The sequence below is a fragment of the Cebus imitator genome, unplaced genomic scaffold (genome assembly GCF_001604975.1).
Source record: "Cebus imitator isolate Cc_AM_T3 unplaced genomic scaffold, Cebus_imitator-1.0 Scaffold720, whole genome shotgun sequence".
Classification (NCBI taxonomy): domain Eukaryota; kingdom Metazoa; phylum Chordata; class Mammalia; order Primates; family Cebidae; genus Cebus; species Cebus imitator.
The window spans coordinates 187,315-196,653 of record NW_016108035.1 but is presented as its reverse complement, the minus strand read 5'-3'; the positions used below and the strand labels follow the sequence as shown (position 1 = coordinate 196,653).

Sequence of the window (9,339 nt, the reverse complement as noted above, 5' to 3'; positions counted from 1 at the left end):
TAGAGACGGGGTTTTACCATGTTGGCCAGGTTGGTCTTGAACTGCTGACCTCAGGTAATCCACCCGCCTCAGCCTCCCAAAGTGCTGGGATTACAAGCGTGAGCCACCACACCCGGCCCCGACTAATATGTTTTTTAAAAATTAGTCTAAAAGCTATTATTATTGTAATTTTCATTTGTGACCCCACATATTTTCTATGTAATTTAAGAAACCAATGCATTTAAAGAATTATTAGTTTACATTTTGGGGTACACAACATATAAATATATAAGTTTGTAACATCAATAATTGAAAAGGCTGGGGATAGAGCTGTTAAGTAACACAGGTCTTCTAAATTTTTTTTAAGTTAAAGTGGCATAAAATGAAATTGCAGGAACATTAAATCAAAAAAAGGTTACAAGAGACAAGAACACTATATACAGGTACACCTTGTTTTATTGTGCTTTGCTTTATTGTGCTTTGCAGATACTGTATTTTTTTAAACTGTAGGTTGTGGAAATGCCATGTCAAGCAAGTCTATTGGTGTCATTTTCCCAACAATACGTGCTCACTTCATGTCTGTCATATTTTGGTAATTTTCCCAATATTTCAAAATTTTTCATTATTATTGTCTGTTATGGTAATCTGTGATCCATAATCTTTGCTGTTACTATGGGAATTGTTTTGGGGTGCCATGAACCACTCCCATATAAAAAAATGGCATTTTTCAGATACAATGGCATTGTACACTTAATATACTGTAGTATAATGTAAACATAACTATTATATGCACTGCTCAACCAAAAAAAATTCACGTGATTCACATTATTGCAATATTTCCATATACGGTGGTCTGGAACCAAACCTACAATATATCCAAGATATGTCTGTATTAATAAAAGCTTCCATATATCGAAAAGATGTAACACTTATAAGCATTTATACACTTAATAAACAGACCATCAAAATACATGAAGCATAAACTGACTAAATTAAAGGAAGAAACAGAAAGTCCTACAATAACAATTGGAGACTTCAATGTCCTAATCTCAATAATGAATAGAACAACCAGAGGACTTAAACAACACAGTAAACCAACTATTACATCTAACAGATATATATGGAACATTCTATGCAAAAAACAGATAGCAGCTGTGGAAAACACTGTGGTAGTTCCTCAAAAAATTTAACACAGAATGACCATATGATTCAGTAATTTCATTTACAGGCATATGCCCAAAAGATTTGAAAGTAGAGTTTCAAAGAGATATTTGTACACTCATGTTCACAGCAGCACTATTAATACTAGTTAGAACATGGAAACAACCCAAGTGTCTAGTGACAGAGGAAAGGATAACAAAGGAACATAATGAAGCTGGCTGGTTGCTCTTAAGTTCAGAGGAAAAAGTAGTGAAAGAAAATTATGAACTCAGGGATTCTGTCTCCTGGCTTCAGAAGCAGATACTGAGCCTCAAATCTGCTAAGATTGCCCTGAGTGAGAGTCTTTACCTCCTGTGGAAAAACAGACACAAGCTCGTATCATGTGAGTGGCTGACCTGCAATGAAAGGTGCATGCACAGCTTTGCAACGTGTCTACGGTTAAAGTAAGGGCATTGATTGGACCCTGCAACTTCGAATGGGGACCTCCAGCCTTTTACCAGGGTAACTGGGCATTGGAGAAAGGAAAATGATCAGACATTTCAGGAACTACTGGACACTGGCTCTGAGTGGACATTGATTCCAGAGAACCCAAAACGTCTTGTGGTCCTCCAATTAAAGTAAGGGCTTATGGAGGTCAGGTAATTAATGGAGTTTTAGCTCAGGTCCAACTTACAGTAGGTCCAGTGGGTGCCCAGACTCATCCTGTGGTCATTTCCCCAGTGCCAGAATGCATAATTGGCATAGACATACTTAGCAGCTGGCAGAACCCCCATCTTAGCTCCCTGACTGGTAGGGTGAGGGCTACTATGGTGGAAAAGGCCAAATGGAAGCCATTAAAGCTGCCTCTACCTAGAAAAATAGTGAATCAGAAACAATATCACATCTCTAGAGAAATTGTGATTAGTGCAACCATCAAGGACTTGAAAGACATAGGGTGGTAATTCCCACTACAACGCTGTTCAACTCTCCCATTTGGCCTGTGCAGAAGACTATGGCTCTTGGAGAATGACAGTGGATTATCATAAGCTTAACCAAGTGGTGACTGCAATTGCAGCTGCCGTACCAGGTGTGGTTTCATTGCTTGAGCAAATGAACACATCTCCTGGTACCTGGTATGCTGCTATTGACTTTGCAAATGCCTTTTTCTCCACTCCTGTTCATAAGGCCCATTGGAAGCAATTTGTCTTCAGCTGACAAGGCCAGCAATATACCCTTACTGTCCTACCTCAGGAGTACATCAACTCTCTGGCTTTGTGTCATAATCTTATTCAGAGAGACCTGGATTGCTTTTCACTTCCATAAGATATCACACTGGTCCATTACATTGATGACATTATGCTGATTTGATTCAGTAAGCAAGAAGTAGTAAACGCACTAGAATTATTGGCCATCTTTTGCAGATAATTATTATCCTTTTGAGAGACGGCTCTTGGCCTGTTACTAGGCTTTGGTGGAAACTGAACATTTGACTATGAGTCGTCAAGTCACCATGCAACCTGTACTGCCTATTATAAACTGGGGCGCTTTCTGACCCATCTAGCCATAAACTGGGTCATACACAGCAGCATTTGTGTCTTAGATCCAGAGGGAGGAACACTGCTACCAGGAGCCACAACAACGATCCCATTAAACTGGAAGTTAAGATTGCCACCTGGACACTTTGGGCTCCTCTTACCTTTAAGTCAACAGGCTAAGAAGGGAGTTACAGTGTCGACTGGGATGACTCACCCAGATTATCAAGATAAAATCAGTCTACTACTCCACAATGGAGGTAAGGAAGAGTATGCATGGAATACAAGAAATCCATTAGAACATCTCTTAGTATTACCATGCCCTGTGTTTAAGGTTAATGGGAAACTACATTAGCCCAATCCAAGCTGGACTACAAATGGCTCAGACCTTCAGGAATGAAGGTTTGGGTCACTCCACCAGGAAAAAAAAACACAACCTGCTGAGGTGCTTGCTGAAGGCAAAGGGAATACAGAATGGGTAGTAGAAGAAAGTAGTCTTCAATACCAGCCACAACCACATGATCAGCTGCAGAAACCGGGACTGTAATTGTCATGAGTATTTCCTCCTTTTTTTGTTTAAAACGTTTGTGCATATATACACTTGTACTAAGAAAATATCTTCATTTTATTTCCATTCCCCTTTCTCATCTGACCTATGATTTATTGACTTCATATCAGCATTTACAAATTAACTTTATGTAATAGTATTTGGGTTGGAGATCAGTGCATTTCCAGGTACATGAAGGATAATTATGTTAGGTGTAATTACGATTATTATTGTCTTTATTTGAAGATTATGTATGATCTTAGGAGATGTGTATGGGTTCATGTTAACAAGGGGTGGGCTTGCGATGGTTAATACTGAGTATCAGCTTGATTGGATTGAAGGATGCAAAGCATTAATCCTGGGTGTGTCTGTGAGGATGCTGCCAAAGGAGATTAACATTTGAGACAGTGAGTTGGAGAAGGCAGACTCACCCTCAATCTGGATGGGCACCAGCTAATCAGCCTCCAGTGAATATAATGCAGGCAGAAACATGTGAAAAGGTTAGACTGGGTTAGCCTCCCAGTCTACATCTTTCTCTCGTGTTGGATGCTACCTGCCCTCGAACATTGGACTCCAAGTTTTTCAGTTTTGGAACTCGGCCTGGCTCTCCTTGCTCCTCAGCCTGCAGATGGCCTATTGTGGGACCTCCTAATCATGTGAGTTAATATTTAATAAACTCCTATATATAAACGATTATATATATTATTAATATAATATATAATAATAATTTACTAAGTATATATAGGACTCATATATGTAGAAGTCCTATATATTATTTATATAATAAGTTATATATGTATTTACATAATTATAAATTATCTATAGTCATAGATAGGAGTCCTATATATACATGCTTCTATATATACTTCTATATATAGAGGTCCAATATATATGTTTATATATTTTATTAAATGTGTTTCTTATATAATTATTACAGCTATATTATATATTTTTATAATATGTATTTATATATATGACTATAAATATATAGTATATATATTATAGTAATATTATTGTAGTAATTATTATAGCATATACTCCTATATGTTTATATAGTAATACATAGTAATATATTACTATGTATAATATATTTATATATAGGAGTATATATATTATTATTCTATACATAAGCATATATATGACTTATATATATATAGGAGTCCTAAATATATATATCCATTATTTTTTTAATATATATATATATATATATATATATATATATATATTCTGTCTCTCTAGAAAGCCCTAATACATGCACTAAAGCCAAAAGACTGAGGAAGAGAAATACAGGTATTGATGGACTTACAACCTATGCAACTTAAGACCATTCGACTTTACGACCACAATCGCTAGCCACGACTACCCCGCATCTGGCAGCACAAACATTGCCCAGCTGGGCGAACGACAGTGCCGACCAGCTTCCAGCAGCACTACCATCTCCGCGTGCACCATTTCAACTGTTATCCCAGACTCGGTACAGCAATTTGTGTTTTGTGTCTTGGATATTTTTCATCAAACCCCTCCCAATAAACTTCTTATACATCTCGAAGCAATGGACCCAAACATCGAACGATTTGCAAGGATTGAACGGATGGCGCACGATGTGCTTCGTCCGTATCGTGAAATTTATGAAGAAAAAAAGAAACATACAATTCAGACAAAGCTCACCATGTTTATGAAAAAACCAACTCCGGTAACCCCAACTGCTGCCTCAGATGACAACATCAACGATCTGCAGCCAAGCACCAGCGGCCAATAAAATGTTTTGTACATGTTTATATATTTTGATATGTTTTGCAATTGGGAAAATGTTTCCTATGGTATTTTTTACAACTGTATTTTGTATTTTTGTATGCACCTGTATTTTGTAATTTTGTATGTTTTGCAAATATTAAACCAGTTGTACTGGTAATGCAGTGTTTTACTTAAACCTGACGAATGTAAAAATAAGAAACAAAATGGTGTAGAGATGATACAAATGGCATAAAATGAACAAAGCAAATTATGATATATAACAATAATGAAAGAAAATTATGACAAAATATGACTTAAAGATTTTTATAACATCATTCCACAGTACTGTACATATAGCCTACTCAATTTAAGACCAAATCGTGTTACGACAGGTCTGTCAGAACCCCTCGTGGTCATAAGTCGAGCACCAGCTGTATGAGAATACTCTGGATTAACCAAATTAAAGCTGACCCCCAGGAACACAGCCTTAAGTACCCAGTGTTCACTCTCAATTTAATTAAGTGCCAGGTGGAGCTTAATGTGAAAGTACTTTCAGATCTAGCCATCTATGAACCAAAGACTTGTAAAAGTTGGGCTGCTTTGGCCAAAAGGAGGTAACAAGGATTGGCTGCTGCCTTGGGGGATGGGAAGGAGCCTGAAGGCATATTTTCTAGGGTGATGCAGTACTACTGAGGAGGCTATAGCTGTGTGGATTGGAAAAAGGCGTTTTATGCTGATAATCATAACTAAAATAGGAGCAAAGTCATTATTTAGTCAACATTTGTAAATTTGATTTGTAATTGTGATTATTTACATTTAAGTAAAAGGCATGAGAGAAAAGGCCCTGTCTTCTCTCATTTGGACAGATTCACAGAACTATCATTTTTTTTTGGTTTTGGTTTTGATTTTTGAGATGGTGTTTTGCTCTGTCACCTAGAGGAGTGCAGTAGCATGATCTTGGCTTACTGAAACCTCTGCCTCACGGGTTCAAGTGATTCTCCTGCCTCAGCCTCCAGAGTGGCTGGGGTTACAGGTGCCCGCCACCACACTCAGCTAATTTTTTGTATTTTTAGTAGAAATGGGGTTTCTCCATGTTGATCAGGCTTATCTCCAACTTCTGACCTCAGGTGATCCATCCATCTTGGCCTTCCAATGTGCTGAGATTGCAGGTGTGAGCCACTGCACCTGGCCAGGACTATCTTACATAAATGATGCAATTAAAGCTTGTGTGGTACAGAAAAAAGAAAAGGAAAGAAAAAAGAGTGAGAGAGAGGAAAAAAAGAGAGAAAGAGAGAGAAAGAAAGACAGAAAGAAAGAGAGACAGAAATTCTGACTTATGATCCATAGATCAAACTTGACAACATTACACTCAGTGAAATAAGCCAGTCAAAAAAAAAAGGCATATACTGGCCAGGCATAGTGCCTCATGCCTGTAATCCCAGCACTTTGGGAGGCTGAAACAGATAGATCAAGACCAGAGTTCAAGACCAGCCTGGCCAACATGGCAAAACCCCATCTCTACTAAAAATACAAAAATTAGCTGGGTGTGGTGGCACATGCCTGTAATCCTAGCTACTTGGGAGGCTGAGGCAGGAGAATCACTTGAACTCAATTATGAATTGGGAGGGAGATAGAGGTTACAGTGAGCCAAGATCATGCCACTGCACTCCAGCCTGGGCAATAGAGTGAGATTCTACCTAAAAAAAAAAAAAGGCAAATACTATATGATTCCACTTACATAAGGTACTTAGAGTAATCAAAATCATACAGACAAAAAGTAAAATGTTGCTTACTAGAGGATGAGGAGCGGGAAGAAGGGAGAGTTACTGTTTATGAGTACAAAGTTTCTGGGTTTTTTGAGACAGAGTCTCGCTCTGTCACCCAGGCTGCAGTGCAGTGGCATGGTCTCGGCTCACCACAACCTCTGCCTCCCTGGTTCAAGCAATTCTTCTGCCTCAACCTCCCGAGGAGCCGGGACTACAAGCACACGCCACCATGCCCGGCTAATTTTTGTATTTTTAGTAGAGACCAGGTTTCACCATGCTGGCCAGGCTGGTTTCGAACTCCTGACCCGATGATCTGCCTGCCTCAGCCTCCCAAAGTACTGGGATTACAGGCGTGAACCACCATGCCCAGCCAAAGTTTCTGTTTTAAAAGAGAAGGGAGTTACGTTGTGGGACAGTAGTAATGGTTGTACAACATAATGAATGTTTACTACCATTGAATTTTACTCTTCAACATGGTTGAGTTAGAAGATTTTGTAAGTATTCTGCCACAATAAAACCATAGGAAAACAAGTTAAATAATCTAAAAGAAGGCAAGAAAGGGCAGTAGAAGAACAAAAAAAACCCAAATAGATTCACAGAAAACAAAGATCAAAAAAGAATAGTTGAATTAACACAAAACTGCCTAAGCATGTACTTTATAGGGAACACTGGAGATTATGTGTTAAAAGTCAGTCTAATAGCTATTTAAAAAAATTTTTAGCATCTGAAAAAAATTGTTTTCCAAAGAATATGGGCCTATAAAGAGCAGAAGTTTGTTCACTAGAGCTTAAAGGCCGAAGTGACATGGTATTTCATTCTCCATCAAACAAGTGAACAAAAAATAAATTCTTAATCATGTGATGAGGGAATAAGCCATGAAAATAATCTTAAAAGTTATGATGACTCAAGTTTAAACACACGCAGAGGAAAAGACTGTTCTTTTATAATGAGCTTTAAAAGATTAACAATTTTCTTCGTTCTTCCATTTGCATCTTCATAAAGGATACTGTACTACAGCATGTAAGAGTTTTCCATATAGAAAGAAATTTTGTGTGTGGGTGTGGGTGTTGGCTCTCACAGCTGTAATAATGATTGCAATTTATCTATTTTTCCTAAGCAAAGTCCAAACTTCACTAAATGTAAAACAGATGTCATGGATTTCTTTCATAAAATGTTGGCAGTAACACATTTCAATTTCAACTAAAGTAGTAAAGAAACACAAACAACTCCAAATGTCTCCTCTCAAGTATAAAACAAACATAAAGAGAAATTTAGGTTAAAAATTTAAAAATTTTATTCTAACAATAAATTTCTGGGACTATTACATATAAAATTAGGTGACCATCAGAAATTAATTCACAAAAATATTAACAGTCATTCTCATACATTACTGGTGAGAATACAAAATAATATGATTGTTCTGGAAAACAGTTTGGCAGTTTATTATGAATTTAAACATACTCATATATGACTCAGCAATTCCACTTCTGGTTATTTACCTTAGAGAAAAGAAAACTTGTATTCACACAAAAATCTCTAGTGAATGTTCACAACAGCATATACATGTATGTTTGTGTGTATAATATACATATTTATAGCATATGAATGTTTGTAAAGGCATGAATGTATGTGCACGTATATATATACATACACATAAAAATAATATCTTTACATTATATATATTATACACTATAATATGCTACATAAATGTGTATATTACTATAATAAGCTATATTCACCAAAAACTGAAAATAACCCAAATGTTCTTCAATGGGTAATTGAATAAAACTCTAGTACATCCATACAAGGGAATATGAAAATAAAAAGAAATAAAACGCATTACAAGTAAGACCAACAACTCCTTAAATGGGCCCACGGGCAGCCAGTACTTCAACAGAGGAAAGAGTCTGTGAAGTTGCAGATAGGTTAATAGAAATTATCCAAACTGAAACACACACACAAAAAGGCATGAAAGGAATAGAACAGAGCATCCAAATGCTAGGACAATATGTCAGATAGCCTAGCATATATGTCATTAGAGTGATACAAGGCAAAATAAATACTTTAAAAGATATGGTTGATAATTTTCACACAAATATACCCTAAACATAGCACAAACTACAGAAAAGCAAAATGAAGAGAAAGATTTAAGGCTGCCCCAAGCACACACACAAGACACACTAATACAGAAAAATAAAGATAACAATCATAGCAGACTTTTTGTCACAACCTATGCAATCCAGATCATGAAAGAATATGTTTAAAGATACATATTTTTTAAAAACCTATCTACTCAGAATTCTATGGCCAGCAAAAATATCTTTCAAAAAATGAAGGCAAAATTAAGACTTTTCTAGAGAAAGAAAAGCTGATAGATATTATGGCCAACAGACGAGCATAGTAAGAAATTTTAAAGGGCCAGGTGTGGTGGCTCATGCCTGTAAACCCAGAACTCTGGGAGGCCGAGGCGGGTGGATCACCTGAGGTCAGGAGTTCGAGACCAGCCTGAGCAGCATGGTGAAATCCTGTCTACTGAAAACACAAAATTAGCCGGGCATGGTGGTGCACACCTGCAGTCCCAGCTACTTGGGAGGCTGAGGCAGGAGAATCCTTGAACGCCAGAGGCAAGGTTGCAGTGAGC

The 9,339-nt window shown here is 37.3% G+C and overlaps 1 protein-coding gene across 4 annotated transcripts in view; it reads right to left on the bottom strand.

The window, feature by feature from the left end:
- Nucleotides 1-9,339, bottom strand: part of LOC108296499 (centromere protein P) — a 273,862-nt gene that overhangs the window by 239,754 nt on the left and 24,769 nt on the right. The gene's annotated exons all lie outside the window — the stretch shown is intronic.